Source organism: Triturus cristatus, chromosome 1_2, assembly GCF_964204655.1.
Source record: "Triturus cristatus chromosome 1_2, aTriCri1.1, whole genome shotgun sequence".
In the NCBI taxonomy this organism is placed as follows: domain Eukaryota; kingdom Metazoa; phylum Chordata; class Amphibia; order Caudata; family Salamandridae; genus Triturus; species Triturus cristatus.
This window is the reverse complement of record NC_140580.1, coordinates 350,342,085-350,362,228: the sequence shown is the minus strand read 5'-3', so window position 1 is coordinate 350,362,228 and position 20,144 is coordinate 350,342,085.

Sequence of the window (20,144 nt, the reverse complement as noted above, 5' to 3'; positions counted from 1 at the left end):
GAAATGGTAATTTTTTAATGTTTAACTTATTGACTGTAAATGACTATCGCATGTGAATTAGAACTCTTAGAACTAAAATTAGTGTGTTTAGAGTCATTTTAATGCCTGAAATGGTTCGAAATAGAAGCTTCTGAGTAGGAGAAAAAGTCTGTAAAAATGGCAATTTTGGTCACATTGAGGCTTTAAAATGTATTTATTCAACATGAGGCACAATCCAAATGAAATTTTGAATCAATTTTTCGACAGTCCAAAAAATCAATTTTCTGATGAAAAACGATGACCCGTGACCTGTCGAATTTTCTCCAGATGGTCAGAAATGGTAATTTTTTAATGTTTAAGTTTTTTGACTGCAAATGACTATTGCATGTGAATTAGAACTCTTAGAATTAAAATTAGTGTGTTTAGAGTCATTTTAATGCCTGAAATTGGTCGAAATAGAAACTTCTGAGTAGGAGAAAAAGTCTGTAAAAATGGCAATTTTGGTCACATTGAGGCTTTAAAAAGTAGTTATTCAACATGAGGCACAATCCAAATGACATTTTGAATCAATTTTTCGACAGTCCAAAAAATCAATTTTCTGATGAAAAACGATGACCCGTGACCTGTCGAATTTTCTCCAGATGGTCAGAAATTATAATTTTTTAATGTTTAACTTATTGACTGTAAATGACTATCGCATGTGAATAAGAACTCTTAGAACTAAAATTAGTGTGTTTAGAGTCATTTTAATGCCTGAAATTGGTCGAAATAGAAGCTTCTGAATAGGAGAAAAAGTCTGTAAAAATGGCAATTTTAGTCACATTGAGGCTTTAAAATGTATTTATTCAACATGAGGCACAATCAAAAAGAAATTTTGAATCAATTTTTCGACAGTCCAAAAAATCAATTTTCTGATGAAAAACGATGACCCGTGACCTGTCGAATTTTCTCCAGATGGTCAGAAACGGTAATTTTTTAATGTTTAATTTTTTGTCTGCAAATGACTATTGCATGTGAATTCGAACTCTTAGAACTAAAATTAGTGGGTTTAGAGTCATTTTAATGCCTGAAATTGGTCGAAATAGAGCTTCTGAGTAGGAGAAAAAGTCTGTAAAAATGGCAATTTTGGTCACATTGAGGCTTTAAAATGTATTTATTCAACATGAGGCACAATCCAAATGAAATTTCGAATCAATTTTTCGACAGTCCAAAAAATCAATTTTCTGATGAAAAACGATGACCCGTGACCTGTCGAATTTTCTCCAGATGGTCAGAAATGGTAATTTTTTAATGTTTAATTTTTTGACTGCAAATGACTATTGCATGTGAATTAGAACTCTTAGAATTAAAATTAGTGTGTTTAGAGTCATTTTAATGCCAGAAATTGGTCGAAATAGAAGCTTCTGAATAGGAGAAAAAGTCTGTAAAAATGGCAATTTTAGTCACATTGAGGCTTTAAAATGTATTTATTCAACATGAGGCACAATCAAAAAGAAATTTTGAATCAATTTTTCGACAGTCCAAAAAATCAATTTTCTGATGAAAAACGATGACCCGTGACCTGTCGAATTTTCTCCAGATGGTCAGAAATGGTAATTTTTTAATGTTTAACCTATTGACTGTAAATGACTATCGCATGTGAATTAGAACTCTTAGAACTAAAATTAGTGTGTTTAGAGTCATTTTAATGCCTGAAATTGGTCGAAATAGAAGCTTCTGAGTAGGAGAAAATGTCTGTAAAAATGGCAATTTTGGTCACATTGAGGCTTTAAAATGTATTTATTCAACATGAGGCACAATCCAAATGAAATTTCGAATCAATTTTTCGACAGTCCAAAAAATCAATTTTCTGATGAAAAACGATGACCCGTGAACTGTCGAATTTTCTCCAGATGGTCAGAAATGGTAATTTTTTAATGTTTAATTTTTTGACTGCAAATGACTATTGCATGTGAATTAGAACTCTTAGAATTAAAATTAGTGTGTTTAGAGTCATTTTAATGCCAGAAATTGGTCGAAATAGAAGCTTCTGAAAAGGAGAAAAAGTTTGTAAAAATGGCAATTTTGGTTACATTGAGGCTTTAAAAACTAGTTATTCAACATGAGGCACAATCCAAATGACATTTTGAATCAATTTTTCGACAGTCCAAAAAATCAATTTTCTGATGAAAAACGATGGCCCGTGACCTGTCGAATTTTCTCCAGATGGTCAGAAATGGTAATTTTTTAATGTTTAACTTATTGACTGTAAATGACTATCGCATGTGAATTAGAACTCTTAGAACTAAAATTAGTGTGTTTAAAGTCATTTTAATGCCTGAAATTGGTCGAAATAGAAGCTTCTGAGTAGGAGAAAAAGTCTGTAAAAATGGCAATTTTGGTCACATTGAGGCTTTAAAAAGTAGTTATTCAACATGAGGAACAATCCAAATGACATTTTGAATCAATTTTTCGACAGTCCAAAAAATCAAATTTCTGATGAAAAACGATGACCCGTGACCTGTCGAATTTTCTCCAGATGGTCAGAAAAGGTAATTTTTTAATGTTTAATTTTTTGACTGCAAATGACTATTGCATGTGAATTAGAACTCTTAGAATTAAAATTAGTGTGTTTAGAGTCATTTTAATTCCTGAATTTGGTCGAAATAGAAGCTTCTGAGTAGGAGAAAAAGTCTGTAAAAATGGCAATTTTGGTCACATTGAGGCTTTAAAAAATAGTTATTCAACATGAAGCACAATCTAAATGACATTTTGAATCAAATTTTCGACAGTCCAAAAAATCAATTTTCTGATGAAAAACGATGACCCGTGACCTGACGAGCTTTCTCCAGATGGTCAGAAATGGTAATTTTTCAATGTTTAATTTTTGTCTGCAAATGACTATTGCATGTGAATTCGAACTCTTAGAACTAAAATTAGTGGGTTTAGAGTCATTTTAATGCCTGAAATTGGTCGAAATTGAAGCTTCTGAGTAGGAGAAAAAGTCTGTAAAAATGGCAATTTTGGTCACATTGAGGCTTTAAAAAGTAGTTATTCAACAGGAGGGACAATCCAAATGACATTTTGGATCAATTTTTCGACAGTCCAAAAAATCAATTTTCTGATGAAAAACGATGACCCGTGACCTGTCGAATTTTCTCCAGATGGTCAGAAACGGTAATTTTTTAATGTTTAATTTTTTGTCTGCAAATGACTATTGCATGTGAATTCGAACTCTTAGAACTAAAATTAGTGGGTTTAGAGTCATTTTAATGCCTGAAATTGGTCGAAATAGAGCTTCTGAGTAGGAGAAAAAGTCTGTAAAAATGGCAATTTTGGTCACATTGAGGCTTTAAAATGTATTTATTCAACATGAGGCACAATCCAAATGAAATTTTGAATCAATTTTTCGACAGTCCAAAAAAGCAATTTTCTGATGAAAAACGATGACCCGTGAACTGTCGAATTTTCTCCAGATGGTCAGAAATGGTAATTTTTTAATGTTTAATTTTTTGACTGCAAATGACTATTGCATGTGAATTAGAACTCTTAGAATTAAAATTAGTGTGTTTAGAGTCATTTTAATGCCAGAAATTGGTCGAAATAGAAGCTTCTGAAAAGGAGAAAAAGTTTGTAAAAATGGCAATTTTGGTTACATTGAGGCTTTAAAAACTAGTTATTCAACATGAGGCACAATCCAAATGACATTTTGAATCAATTTTTCGACAGTCCAAAAAATCAATTTTCTGATGAAAAACGATGACCCGTGACCTGTCGAATTTTCTCCAGATGGTCAGAAATGGTAATTTTTTAATGTTTAACTTATTGACTGTAAATGACTATCGCATGTGAATTAGAACTCTTAGAACTAAAATTAGTGTGTTTAAAGTCATTTTAATGCCTGAAATTGGTCGAAATAGAAGCTTCTGAGTATGAGAAAAAGTCTGTAAAAATGGCAATTTTGGTCACATTGAGGCTTTAAAAAGTAGTTATTCAACATGAGGAACAATCCAAATGACATTTTGAATCAATTTATCGACAGTCCAAAAAATCAAATTTCTGATGAAAAACGATGACCCGTGACCTGTCGAATTTTCTCCAGATGGTCAGAAAAGGTAATTTTTTAATGTTTAATTTTTTGACTGCAAATGACTATTGCATGTGAATTAGAACTCTTAGAATTAAAATTAGTGTGTTTAGAGTCATTTTAATGCCTGAAATTGGTCGAAATAGAAGCTTCTGAAAAGGAGAAAAAGTTTGTAAAAATGGCAATTTTGCTCACATTGAGGCTTTAAAAAGTAGTTATTCAACATGAGGCACAATCCAAATGACATTTTGAATCAATTTTTCGACAGTCCAAAAAATCAATTTTCTGATGAAAAACGATGACCCGTGACCTGTCGAATTTTCTCCAGATGGTCAGAAATGGTAATTTTTTAATGTTTAATTTTTTGTCTGCAAATGACTATTGCATGTGAATTCGAACTCTTAGAACTAAAATTAGTGGGTTTAAAGTCATTTTAATGCCTGAAATTGGTCGAAATAGAAGCTTCTGAGTAGGAGAAAAAGTCTGTAAAAATGGCAATTTTGGTCACATTGAGGCTTTAAAATGTATTTATTCAACATGAGGCACAATCCAAATGAAATTTTGAATCAATTTTTCGACAGTCCAAAAAATCAATTTTCTGATGAAAAACGATGACCCGTGACCTGTTGAATTTTCTCCAGATGGTCAGAAATGGTAATTTTTTAATGTTTAATTTTTTGACTGCAAATGACTATTGCATGTGAATTAGAACTCTTAGAATTAAAATTAGTGTGTTTAGAGTCATTTTAATGCCTGAAATTGGTCGAAATAGAAGCTTCTGAAAAGGAGAAAAAGTTTGTAAAAATGGCAATTTTGGTCACATTGAGGCTTTAAAAAGTAGTTATTCAACATGAGGCACAATCCAAATGACATTTTGAATCAATTTTTCGACAGTCCAAAAAATCAATTTTCTGATGAAAAACGATGACCCGTGACCTGTCGAATTTTCTCCAGATGGTCAGAAATTATAATTTTTTAATGTTTAACTTATTGACTGTAAATGACTATCGCATGTGAATAAGAACTCTTAGAACTAAAATTAGTGTGTTTAGAGTCATTTTAATGCCTGAAATTGGTCGAAATAGAAGCTTCTGAGTAGGAGAAAAAGTCTGTAAAAATGGCAATTTTGGTCACATTGAGGCTTTAAAAAGTAGTTATTCAACATGAGGCACAATCCAAATGAAATTTTGAATCAATTTTTCGACAGTCCAAAAAAGCAATTTTCTGATGAAAAACGATGACCCGTGACCTGTCGAATTTTCTCCAGATGGTCAGAAATGGTAATTTTTTAATATTTAATTTTTTGACTGCAAATGACTATTGCATGTGAATTAGAACTCTTAGAATTAAAATTAGTGTGTTTAGAGTCATTTTAATGCCTGAAATTGGTCGAAATAGAAGCTTCTGAAAAGGAGAAAAAGTTTGTAAAAATGGCAATTTTGGTCACATTGAGGCTTTAAAAAGTAGTTATTCAACATGAGGCACAATCCAAATGACATTTTGAATCAATTTTTCGACAGTCCAAAAAATCAATTTTCTGATGAAAAACGATGACCCGTGACCTGTCGAATTTTCTCCAGATGGTCAGAAATTATAATTTTTTAATGTTTAACTTATTGACTGTAAATGACTATCGCATGTGAATAAGAACTCTTAGAACTAAAATTAGTGTGTTTAGAGTCATTTTAATGCCTGAAATTGGTCGAAATAGAAGCTTCTGAATAGGAGAAAAAGTCTGTAAAAATGGCAATTTTAGTCACATTGAGGCTTTAAAATGTATTTATTCAACATGAGGCACAATCAAAAAGAAATTTTGAATCAATTTTTCGACAGTCCAAAAAATCAATTTTCTGATGAAAAACGATGACCCGTGACCTGTCGAATTTTCTCCAGATGGTCAGAAACGGTAATTTTTTAATGTTTAATTTTTTGTCTGCAAATGACTATTGCATGTGAATTCGAACTCTTAGAACTAAAATTAGTGGGTTTAGAGTCATTTTAATGCCTGAAATTGGTCGAAATAGAGCTTCTGAGTAGGAGAAAAAGTCTGTAAAAATGGCAATTTTGGTCACATTGAGGCTTTAAAATGTATTTATTCAACATGAGGCACAATCCAAATGAAATTTTGAATCAATTTTTCGACAGTCCAAAAAAGCTATTTTCTGATGAAAAACGATGACCCGTGACCTGTCGAATTTTCTCCAGATGGTCAGAAATGGTAATTTTTTAATGTTTAAGTTTTTTGACTGCAAATGACTATTGCATGTGAATTAGAACTCTTAGAATTAAAATTAGTGTGTTTAGAGTCATTTTAATGCCTGAAATTGGTCGAAATATAAGCTTTGAAAAGGAGAAAAAGTTTGTAAAAATGGCAATTTTGGTCACATTGAGGCTTTAAAAAGTAGTTATTCAACAGGAGGGACAATCCAAATGAAATTTTGAATCAATTTTTCGACAGTCCAAAAAATCAATTTTCTGATGAAAAACGATGACGTGACCTGTCGAATTTTCTCCAGATTTTCAGAAATCTTAATTTTTTAATGTTTAATTTTTGACTGTAAATGACTATCGCATGTGAATTAGAACTCTTAGAACTAAAATTAGTGTGTTTAGAGTCATTTTAATGCCTGAAATTGTTCGAAATAGAAGCTTCTGAGTAGGAGAAAAAGTCGGTAAAAATGGCAATTTTGGTCACATTGAGGCTTTAAAAAGAAGTTATTCAACATGAGGCACAATCCAAATGACATTTTGAATCAATTTTTCGACAGTCCAAAAAATCAATTTTCTGATGAAAAACGATGACCCGTGACCTGTCGAATTTTCTCCAGATGGTCAAAAATTATAATTTTTTAATGTTTAACTTATTGACTGTAAATGACTATCGCATGTGAATAAGAACTCTTAGAACTAAAATTAGTGTGTTTAGAGTCATTTTAATGCCTGAAATTGGTCGAAATAGAAGCTTCTGAGTAGGAGAAAAAGTCTGTAAAAATGGCAATTTTGGTCACATTGAGGCTTTAAAAAGTAGTTATTCAACATGAGGCACAATCCAAATGACATTTTGAATCAATTTTTCGACAGTCCAAAAAATCAATTTTCTGATGAAAAATGATGACCCGTGACCTGTCGAATTTTCTCCAGATGGTCAGAAATTATAATTTTTTAATGTTTAACTTATTGACTGTAAATGACTATCGCATGTGAATAAGAACTCTTAGAACTAAAATTAGTGTGTTTAGAGTCATTTTAATGCCTGAAATTGGTCGAAATAGAAGCTTCTGAATAGGAGAAAAAGTCTGTAAAAATGGCAATTTTAGTCACATTGAGGCTTTAAAATGTATTTATTCAACATGAGGCACAATCAAAAAGAAATTTTGAATCAATTTTTCGACAGTCCAAAAAATCAATTTTCTGATGAAAAACGATGACCCGTGACCTGTCGAATTTTCTCCAGATGGTCAGAAATGGTAATTTTTTAATGTTTAACCTATTGACTGTAAATGACTATCGCATGTGAATTAGAACTCTTAGAACTAAAATTAGTGTGTTTAGAGTCATTTTAATGCCTGAAATTGGTCGAAATAGAAGCTTCTGAGTAGGAGAAAATGTCTGTAAAAATGGCAATTTTGGTCACATTGAGGCTTTAAAATGTATTTATTCAACATGAGGCACAATCCAAATGAAATTTCGAATCAATTTTTCGACAGTCCAAAAAATCAATTTTCTGATGAAAAACGATGACCCGTGAACTGTCGAATTTTCTCCAGATGGTCAGAAATGGTAATTTTTTAATGTTTAATTTTTTGACTGCAAATGACTATTGCATGTGAATTAGAACTCTTAGAATTAAAATTAGTGTGTTTAGAGTCATTTTAATGCCAGAAATTGGTCGAAATAGAAGCTTCTGAAAAGGAGAAAAAGTTTGTAAAAATGGCAATTTTGGTTACATTGAGGCTTTAAAAACTAGTTATTCAACATGAGGCACAATCCAAATGACATTTTGAATCAATTTTTCGACAGTCCAAAAAATCAATTTTCTGATGAAAAACGATGACCCGTGACCTGTCGAATTTTCTCCAGATGGTCAGAAATGGTAATTTTTTAATGTTTAACTTATTGACTGTAAATGACTATCGCATGTGAATTAGAACTCTTAGAACTAAAATTAGTGTGTTTAAAGTCATTTTAATGCCTGAAATTGGTCGAAATAGAAGCTTCTGAGTAGGAGAAAAAGTCTGTAAAAATGGCAATTTTGGTCACATTGAGGCTTTAAAAAGTAGTTATTCAACATGAGGAACAATCCAAATGACATTTTGAATCAATTTTTCGACAGTCCAAAAAATCAAATTTCTGATGAAAAACGATGACCCGTGACCTGTCGAATTTTCTCCAGATGGTCAGAAAAGGTAATTTTTTAATGTTTAATTTTTTGACTGCAAATGACTATTGCATGTGAATTAGAACTCTTAGAATTAAAATTAGTGTGTTTAGAGTCATTTTAATTCCTGAATTTGGTCGAAATAGAAGCTTCTGAGTAGGAGAAAAAGTCTGTAAAAATGGCAATTTTGGTCACATTGAGGCTTTAAAAAATAGTTATTCAACATGAAGCACAATCTAAATGACATTTTGAATCAAATTTTCGACAGTCCAAAAAATCAATTTTCTGATGAAAAACGATGACCCGTGACCTGACGAGCTTTCTCCAGATGGTCAGAAATGGTAATTTTTCAATGTTTAATTTTTGTCTGCAAATGACTATTGCATGTGAATTCGAACTCTTAGAACTAAAATTAGTGGGTTTAGAGTCATTTTAATGCCTGAAATTGGTCGAAATTGAAGCTTCTGAGTAGGAGAAAAAGTCTGTAAAAATGGCAATTTTGGTCACATTGAGGCTTTAAAAAGTAGTTATTCAACAGGAGGGACAATCCAAATGACATTTTGGATCAATTTTTCGACAGTCCAAAAAAAATCAATTTTCTGATGAAAAACGATGACCCGTGACCTGTTGAATTTTCTCCAGATGGTCAGAAATGGTAATTTTTTAATGTTTAATTTTTTGACTGCAAATGACTATTGCATGTGAATTAGAACTCTTAGAATTAAAATTAGTGTGTTTAGAGTCATTTTAATGCCTGAAATTGGTCGAAATAGAAGCTTCTGAAAAGGAGAAAAAGTTTGTAAAAATGGCAATTTTGGTCACATTGAGGCTTTAAAAAGTAGTTATTCAACATGAGGCACAATCCAAATGACATTTTGAATCAATTTTTCGACAGTCCAAAAAATCAATTTTCTGATGAAAAACGATGACCCGTGACCTGTCGAATTTTCTCCAGATGGTCAGAAATTATAATTTTTTAATGTTTAACTTATTGACTGTAAATGACTATCGCATGTGAATAAGAACTCTTAGAACTAAAATTAGTGTGTTTAGAGTCATTTTAATGCCTGAAATTGGTCGAAATAGAAGCTTCTGAGTAGGAGAAAAAGTCTGTAAAAATGGCAATTTTGGTCACATTGAGGCTTTAAAAAGTAGTTATTCAACATGAGGCACAATCCAAATGAAATTTTGAATCAATTTTTCGACAGTCCAAAAAAGCAATTTTCTGATGAAAAACGATGACCCGTGACCTGTCGAATTTTCTCCAGATGGTCAGAAATGGTAATTTTTTAATATTTAATTTTTTGACTGCAAATGACTATTGCATGTGAATTAGAACTCTTAGAATTAAAATTAGTGTGTTTAGAGTCATTTTAATGCCTGAAATTGGTCGAAATAGAAGCTTCTGAAAAGGAGAAAAAGTTTGTAAAAATGGCAATTTTGGTCACATTGAGGCTTTAAAAAGTAGTTATTCAACATGAGGCACAATCCAAATGACATTTTGAATCAATTTTTCGACAGTCCAAAAAATCAATTTTCTGATGAAAAACGATGACCCGTGACCTGTCGAATTTTCTCCAGATGGTCAGAAATTATAATTTTTTAATGTTTAACTTATTGACTGTAAATGACTATCGCATGTGAATAAGAACTCTTAGAACTAAAATTAGTGTGTTTAGAGTCATTTTAATGCCTGAAATTGGTTGAAATAGAAGCTTCTGAATAGGAGAAAAAGTCTGTAAAAATGGCAATTTTAGTCACATTGAGGCTTTAAAATGTATTTATTCAACATGAGGCACAATCAAAAAGAAATTTTGAATCAATTTTTCGACAGTCCAAAAAATCAATTTTCTGATGAAAAACGATGACCCGTGACCTGTCGAATTTTCTCCAGATGGTCAGAAACGGTAATTTTTTAATGTTTAATTTTTTGTCTGCAAATGACTATTGCATGTGAATTCGAACTCTTAGAACTAAAATTAGTGGGTTTAGAGTCATTTTAATGCCTGAAATTGGTCGAAATAGAGCTTCTGAGTAGGAGAAAAAGTCTGTAAAAATGGCAATTTTGGTCACATTGAGGCTTTAAAATGTATTTATTCAACATGAGGCACAATCCAAATGAAATTTTGAATCAATTTTTCGACAGTCCAAAAAAGCAATTTTCTGATGAAAAACGATGACCCGTGAACTGTCGAATTTTCTCCAGATGGTCAGAAATGGTAATTTTTTAATGTTTAATTTTTTGACTGCAAATGACTATTGCATGTGAATTAGAACTCTTAGAATTAAAATTAGTGTGTTTAGAGTCATTTTAATGCCAGAAATTGGTCGAAATAGAAGCTTCTGAAAAGGAGAAAAAGTTTGTAAAAATGGCAATTTTGGTTACATTGAGGCTTTAAAAACTAGTTATTCAACATGAGGCACAATCCAAATGACATTTTGAATCAATTTTTCGACAGTCCAAAAAATCAATTTTCTGATGAAAAACGATGACCCGTGACCTGTCGAATTTTCTCCAGATGGTCAGAAATGGTAATTTTTTAATGTTTAACTTATTGACTGTAAATGACTATCGCATGTGAATTAGAACTCTTAGAACTAAAATTAGTGTGTTTAAAGTCATTTTAATGCCTGAAATTGGTCGAAATAGAAGCTTCTGAGTATGAGAAAAAGTCTGTAAAAATGGCAATTTTGGTCACATTGAGGCTTTAAAAAGTAGTTATTCAACATGAGGAACAATCCAAATGACATTTTGAATCAATTTATCGACAGTCCAAAAAATCAAATTTCTGATGAAAAACGATGACCCGTGACCTGTCGAATTTTCTCCAGATGGTCAGAAAAGGTAATTTTTTAATGTTTAATTTTTTGACTGCAAATGACTATTGCATGTGAATTAGAACTCTTAGAATTAAAATTAGTGTGTTTAGAGTCATTTTAATGCCTGAAATTGGTCGAAATAGAAGCTTCTGAAAAGGAGAAAAAGTTTGTAAAAATGGCAATTTTGGTCACATTGAGGCTTTAAAAAGTAGTTATTCAACATGAGGCACAATCCAAATGACATTTTGAATCAATTTTTCGACAGTCCAAAAAATCAATTTTCTGATGAAAAACGATGACCCGTGACCTGTCGAATTTTCTCCAGATGGTCAGAAATGGTAATTTTTTAATGTTTAATTTTTTGTCTGCAAATGACTATTGCATGTGAATTCGAACTCTTAGAACTAAAATTAGTGGGTTTAAAGTCATTTTAATGCCTGAAATTGGTCGAAATAGAAGCTTCTGAGTAGGAGAAAAAGTCTGTAAAAATGGCAATTTTGGTCACATTGAGGCTTTAAAATGTATTTATTCAACATGAGGCACAATCCAAATGAAATTTTGAATCAATTTTTCGACAGTCCAAAAAATCAATTTTCTGATGAAAAACGATGACCCACGTGACCTGTCGAATTTTCTCCAGATGGTCAGAAATGTTAATTTTTTAATGTTTAAGTTTTTTGACTGCAAATGACTATTGCATGTGAATTAGAACTCTTAGAATTAAAATTAGTGTGTTTAGAGTCATTTTAATGCCTGAAATTGGTTGAAATAGAAGCTTCTGAAAAGGAGAAAAAGTCTGTAAAAATGGCAATTTTGGTCACATTGAGGCTTTAAAAAGTAGTTATTCAACATGAGGCACAATCCAAATGACATTTTGAAACAATTTTTCGACAGTCCAAAAAATCTATTTTCTGATGAAAAACGATGACCCGTGACCTGTCGATTTTTCTCCAGATGGTCAGAAATTATAATTTTTTAATGTTTAACTTATTGACTGTAAATGACTATCGCATGTGAATAAGAACTCTTAGAACTAAAATTAGTGTGTTTAGAGTCATTTTAATGCCTGAAATTGGTCGAAATAGAAGCTTCTGAGTAGGAGAAAAAGTCTGTAAAAATGGCAATTTTGGTCACATTGAGGCTTTAAAAAGTAGTTATTCAACATGAGGCACAATCCAAATGACATTTTGAATCAATTTTTCGACAGTCCAAAAAATCTAATTTCTGATGAAAAACGATGACCCTTGACCTGTCGAATTTTCTCCAGATGGTCAGAAATGGTAATTTTTTAATGTTTAATTTTTTGTCTGCAAATGAATATTGCATATGAATTAGAACTCTTAGAACTAAAATTAGTGTGTTTAGAGTCATTTTAATGCCTGAAATTGGTCGAAATAGAAGCTTCTGAGTAGGAGAAAAAGTCTGTAAAAAGGGCAATTTTGGTCACATCGAGGCTTTAAAAACTAGTTATTCAACAGGAGGGACAATCCAAATGAAATTTTGAATCAATTTTTCGACAGTCCAAAAAAGCAATTTTCTGATGAAAAACGATGACCGGTGACCTGTCGAATTTTCTCCAGATGGTCAGAAATGGTAATTTTTTAATGTTTAATTTTTTGACTGCAAATGACTATTGCATGTGAATTAGAACTCTTAGAATTAAAATTAGTGTGTTTAGAGTCATTTTAATTCCTGAATTTGGTCGAAATAGAAGCTTCTGAGTAGGAGAAAAAGTCTGTAAAAATGGCAATTTTGGTCACATTGAGGCTTTAAAAAATAGTTATTCAACATGAAGCACAATCTAAATGACATTTTGAATCAAATTTTCGACAGTCCAAAAAATCAATTTTCTGATGAAAAACGATGACCCGTGACCTGACGAGCTTTCTCCAGATGGTCAGAAATGGTAATTTTTCAATGTTTAATTTTTGTCTGCAAATGACTATTGCATGTGAATTCGAACTCTTAGAACTAAAATTAGTGGGTTTAGAGTCATTTTAATGCCTGAAATTGGTCGAAATTGAAGCTTCTGAGTAGGAGAAAAAGTCTGTAAAAATGGCAATTTTGGTCACATTGAGGCTTTAAAAAGTAGTTATTCAACAGGAGGGACAATCCAAATGACATTTTGGATCAATTTTTCGACAGTCCAAAAAAAATCAATTTTCTGATGAAAAACGATGACCCGTGACCTGTCGAATTTTCTCCAGATGGTCAGAAATGGTAATTTTTTAATGTTTAATTTTTTGACTGCAAATGACTATTGCATGTGAATTAGAACTCTTAGAATTAAAATTAGTGTGTTTAGAGTCATTTTAATGCCTGAAATTGGTCGAAATAGAAGCTTCTGAAAAGGAGAAAAAGTTTGTAAAAATGGCAATTTTGGTCACATTGAGGCTTTAAAAAGTAGTTATTCAACATGAGGCACAATCCAAATGACATTTTGAATCAATTTTTCGACAGTCCAAAAAATCAATTTTCTGATGAAAAACGATGACCCGTGACCTGTCGAATTTTCTCCAGATGGTCAGAAATTATAATTTTTTAATGTTTAACTTATTGACTGTAAATGACTATCGCATGTGAATAAGAACTCTTAGAACTAAAATTAGTGTATTTAGAGTCATTTTAATGCCTGAAATGGGTCGAAATAGAAGCTTCTGAGTAGGAGAAAAACTCTGTAAAAATGGCAATTTTGGTCACATTGAGGCTTTAAAATGTATTTATTCAACATGAGGCACAATCCAAATGAAATTTTGAATCAATTTTTCGACAGTCCAAAAAAGCAATTTTCTGATGAAAAACGATGACCCGTGACCTGTCGAATTTTCTCCAGATGGTCAGAAATGGTAATTTTTTAATATTTAATTTTTTGACTGCAAATGACTATTGCATGTGAATTAGAACTCTTAGAACTAAAATTAGTGTGTTTAGAGTCATTTTAATGCCTGAAATTGGTCGAAATAGAAGCTTCTGAGTAGGAGAAAAAGTTTGTAAAAAGGGCAATTTTGGTCACATCGAGGCTTTAAAAACTAGTTATTCAACAGGAGGGACAATCCAAATGACATTTTGAATCAATTTTTCGACAGTCCAAAAAAGCAATTTTCTGATGAAAAACGATGACCCGTGACCTGTCGAATTTTCTCCAGATGGTCAGAAATGGTAATTTTTTAATGTTTAATTTTTTGTCTGCAAATGACTATTGCATGTGAATTCGAACTCTTAGAACTAAAATTAGTGGGTTTAGAGTCATTTTAATGCCTGAAATTGGTCGAAATAGAAGATTCTGAGTAGGAGAAAAAGTCTGTAAAAAGGGCAATTTTGGTCACATTGAGGCTTTAAAAAGTAGTTATTCAACATGAGGCACAATCTAAATGACATGTTGAATCAATTTTTCGACAGTCCAAAAAATCAATTTTCTGATGAAAAACGATGACCCGTGACCTGACGAGCTTTCTCCAGATGGTCATAAATGGTAATTTTTCAATGTTTAATTTTTTGTCTGCAAATGACTATTGCATGTGAATTCGAACTCTTAGAACTAAAATTAGTGGGTTTAGAGTCATTTTAATGCCTGAAATTGGTCGAAATAGAGCTTCTGAGTAGGAGAAAAAGTCTGTAAAAATGGCAATTTTGGTCACATTGAGGCTTTAAAAAGTAGTTATTCAACAGGAGGGACAATCCAAATGACATTTTGGATCAATTTTTCGACAGTCCAAAAAAATCAATTTTCTGATGAAAAACGATGACCCGTGACCTGTCAAATTTTCTCCAGATGGTCAGAAATGGTAATTTTTTAATGTTTAATTTATTGACTGTAAATGACGATCGCATGTGAATTAGAACTCTTAGAACTAAAATTAGTGTGTTTAGAGTCATTTTAATGCCTGAAATTGGTCGAAATAGAAGCTTCTGAGTAGGAGAAAAAGTCTGTAAAAATGGCAATTTTGGTCACATTGAGGCTTTAAAATGTATTTATTCAACATGAGGCACAATCCAAATGAAATTTTGAATCAATTTTTCGACAGTCCAAAAAAGCAATTTTCTGATGAAAAACGATGACCCGTGACCTGTCGAATTTTCTCCAGATGGTCAGAAATGGTAATTTTTTTATATTTAATTTTTTGACTGCAAATGACTATTGCATGTGAATTAGAACTCTTAGAACTAAAATTAGTGTGTTTAGAGTCATTTTAATGCCTGAAATTGGTCGAAATAAAGATTCTGAGTAGGAGAAAAAGTTTGTAAAAAGGGCAATTTTGGTCACATCGAGGCTTTAAAAACTAGTTATTCAACAGGAGGGACAATCCAAATGAAATTTTGAATCAATTTTTCGACAGTCCAAAAAAGCAATTTTCTGATGAAAAACGATGACCCGTGACCTGTCGAATTTTCTCCAGATGGTCAGAAATGGTAATTTTTTAATGTTTAATTTTTTGACTGCAAATGACTATTGCATGTGAATTAGAACTCTTAGAATTAAAATTAGTGTGTTTAGAGTCATTTTAATTCCTGAATTTGGTCGAAATAGAAGCTTCTGAGTAGGAGAAAAAGTCTGTAAAAATGGCAATTTTGGTCACATTGAGGCTTTAAAAAATAGTTATTCAACATGAAGCACAATCTAAATGACATTTTGAATCAAATTTTCGACAGTCCAAAAAATCAATTTTCTGATGAAAAACGATGACCCGTGACCTGACGAGCTTTCTCCAGATGGTCAGAAATGGTAATTTTTCAATGTTTAATTTTTGTCTGCAAATGACTATTGCATGTGAATTCGAACTCTTAGAACTAAAATTAGTGGGTTTAGAGTCATTTTAATGCCTGAAATTGGTCGAAATTGAAGCTTCTGAGTAGGAGAAAAAGTCTGTAAAAATGGCAATTTTGGTCACATTGAGGCTTTAAAAAGTAGTTATTCAACAGGAGGGACAATCCAAATGACATTTTGGATCAATTTTTCGACAGTCCAAAAAAAATCAATTTTCTGATGAAAAACGATGACCCGTGACCTGTTGAATTTTCTCCAGATGGTCAGAAATGGTAATTTTTTAATGTTTAATTTTTTGACTGCAAATGACTATTGCATGTGAATTAGAACTCTTAGAATTAAAATTAGTGTGTTTAGAGTCATTTTAATGCCTGAAATTGGTCGAAATAGAAGCTTCTGAAAAGGAGAAAAAGTTTGTAAAAATGGCAATTTTGGTCACATTGAGGCTTTAAAAAGTAGTTATTCAACATGAGGCACAATCCAAATGAAATTTTGAATCAATTTTTCAACAGTCCAAAAAATCAATTTTCTGATGAAAAACGATGACCCGTGACCTGTCGAATTTTCTCCAGATGGTCAGAAATGGTAATTTTTTAATGTTTAATTTTTTGACTGCAAATGACTATTGCATGTGAATTAGAACTCTTAGAATTAAAATTAGTGTGTTTAGAGTCATTTTAATGCCAGAAATTGGTCGAAATAGAAGCTTCTGAAAAGGAGAAAAAGTTTGTAAAAATGGCAATTTTGGTCACATTGAGGCTTTAAAAACTAGTTATTCAACAGGAGGGACAATCCAAATGACATTTTGGATCAATTTTTCGACAGTCCAAAAAAAATCAATTTTCTGATGAAAAACGATGACCCGTGACCTGTCGAATTTTCTCCAGATGGTCAGAAATGGTAATTTTTTAATGTTTAATTTTTTGACTACAAATGACTATTGCATGTGAATTCGAACTCTTAGAACTAAAATTAGTGGGTTTAGAGTCATTTTAATGCCTGAAATTGGTCGAAATTGAAGCTTCTGAGTAGGAGAAAAAGTCTGTAAAAATGGCAATTTTGGTGACATTGAGGCTTTAAAAAGTAGTTATTCAACAGGAGGGACAATCCAAATGACATTTTGGATCAATTTTTCGACAGTCCAAAAAAATCAATTTTCTGATGAAAAACGATGACCCGTGACCTGTCGAATTTTCTCCAGATGGTCAGAAATGGTAATTTTTTAATGTTTAATTTTTTGACTGCAAATGACTATTGCAAGTGAATTAGAACTCTTAGAATTAAAATTAGTGTGTTTAGAGTCATTTTAATGCCTGAAATTGGTCGAAATAGAAGCTTCTGAAAAGGAGAAAAAGTTTGTAAAAATGGCAATTTTGGTCACATTGAGGCTTTAAAAAGTAGTTATTCAACATGAGGCACAATCCAAATGACATTTTGAATCAATTTTTCGACAGTCCAAAAAATCAAATTTCTGATGAAAAACGATGACCCTTGACCTGTCGAATTTTCTCCAGATGGTCAGAAATGGTAATTTTTTAATGTTTAATTTTTTGTCTGCAAATGAATATTGCATATGAATTAGAACTCTTAGAACTAAAATTAGTGTGTTTAGAGTCATTTTAATGCCTGAAATTGGTCGAAATAGCAGCTTCTGAGTAGGAGAAAAAGTCTGTAAAAAGGGCAATTTTGGTCACATCGAGGCTTTAAAAACTAGTTATTCAACAGGAGGGACAATCCAAATGAAATTTTGAATCAATTTTTCGACAGTCCAAAAAAGCAATTTTCTGATGAAAAACGATGACCGGTGACCTGTCGAATTTTCTCCAGATGGTCAGAAATGGTAATTTTTTAATGTTTAATTTTTTGACTGCAAATGACTTTTGCATGTGAATTAGAACTCTTAGAATTAAAATTAGTGTGTTTAGAGTCATTTTTATTTCTGAATTTGGTCGAAATAGAAGCTTCTGAGTAGGAGAAAAAGTCTGTAAAAATGGCAATTTTGGTCACATTGAGGCTTTAAAAAATAGTTATTCAACATGAAGCACAATCTAAATGACATTTTGAATCAAATTTTCGACAGTCCAAAAAATCAATTTTCTGATGAAAAACGATGACCCGTGACCTGACGAGCTTTCTCCAGATGGTCAGAAATGGTAATTTTTCAATGTTTAATTTTTGTCTGCAAATGACTATCGCATGTGAATAAGAACTCTTAGAACTAAAATTAGTGGGTTTAGAGTCATTTTAATGCCTGAAATTGGTCGAAATTGAAGCTTCTGAGTAGGAGAAAAAGTCTGTAAAAATGGCAATTTTCTTCACATTGAGGCTTTAAAAAGTAGTTATTCAACAGGAGGGACAATCCAAATGACATTTTGGATCAATTTTTCGACAGTCCAAAAAAATCAATTTTCTAATGAAAAACGATGACCCGTGACCTGTCGAATTTTCTCCAGATGGTCAGAAATGATAATTTTTTAATGTTTAATTTATTGACTGTAAATGACTATCGCATGTGAATTAGAACTCTTAGAACTAAAATTAGTGTGTTTAGAGTCATTTTAATGCCTGAAATTGGTCGAAATAGAAGCTTCTGAGGAGGAGAAAAAGTCTGTAAAAATGGCAATTTTGGTCACATTGAGGCTTTAAAATGTATTTATTCAACATGAGGCACAATCCAAATGAAATTTTGAATCAATTTTTCAACAGTCCAAAAAAATCAATTTTCTGATGAAAAACGATGACCCGTGACCTGTCGAATTTTCTCCAGGTGGTCAGAAATGGTAATTTTTTAATGTTTAATTTTTTGACTGCAAATGACTATTGCATGTGAATTAGAACTCTTAGAATTAAAATTAGTGTGTTTAGAGTCATTTTAATGCCAGAAATTGGTCGAAATAGAAGCTTCTGAAAAGGAGAAAAAGTTTGTAAAAATGGCAATTTTGGTCACATTGAGGCTTTAAAAACTAGTTATTCAACAGGAGGGACAATCCAAATGACATTTTGGATCAATTTTTCGACAGTCCAAAAAAAATCAATTTTCTGATGAAAAACGATGACCCGTGACCTGTCGAATTTTCTCCAGATGGTCAGAAATGGTAATTTTTTAATGTTTAATTTTTTGACTGCAAATGACTATTGCATGTGAATTCGAACTCTTAGAACTAAAATTAGTGGGTTTAGAGTCATTTTAATGCCTGAAATTGGTCGAAATTGAAGCTTCTGAGTAGGAGAAAAAGTCTGTAAAAATGGCAATTTTGGTCACATTGAGGCTTTAAAAAGTAGTTATTCAACAGGAGGGACAATCCAAATGACATTTTGGATCAATTTTTCGACAGTCCAAAAAAATCAATTTTCTGATGAAAAACGATGACCCGTGACCTGTCGAATTTTCTCCAGATGGTCAGAAATGGTAATTTTTTAATGTTTAATTTTTTGACTGCAAATGACTATTGCATGTGAATTAGAACTCTTAGAATTAAAATTAGTGTGTTTAGAGTCATTTTAATGCCTGAAATTGGTCGAAATAGAAGCTTCTGAAAAGGAGAAAAAGTTTGTAAAAATGGCAATTTTGGTCACATTGAGGCTTTAAAAAGTAGTTATTCAACATGAGGAACAATCCAAATGACATTTTGAATCAATTTTTCGACAGTCCAAAAAATCAAATTTCTGATGAAAAACGATGACCCGTGACCTGTCGAATTTTCTCCAGATGGTCAGAAATGGTAATTTTTTAATGTTTAATTTTTTGACTGCAAATGACTATTGCATGTGAATTAGAACTCTTAGAATTAAAATTAGTGTGTTTAGAGTCATTTTAATGCCTGGAATTGGTCGAAATGGAAGCTTCTGAAAAGGAGAAAAAGTTTGTAAAAATTGCAATTTTGGTCACATTGAGGCTTTAAAAAGTAGTTATTCAACATGAGGCACAATCCAAATGACATTTTGAATCAATTTTTCGACAGTCCAAAAAATCAATTTTCTGATGAAAAGCGATGACCCGTGACCTGTCGAATTTTCTCCAGATGGTCAGAAATTATAATTTTTTAATGTTTAACTTATTGACTGTAAATGACTATCGCATGTGAATTAGAACTCTTAGAACTAAAATTAGTGTGTTTAGAGTCATTTTAATGCCT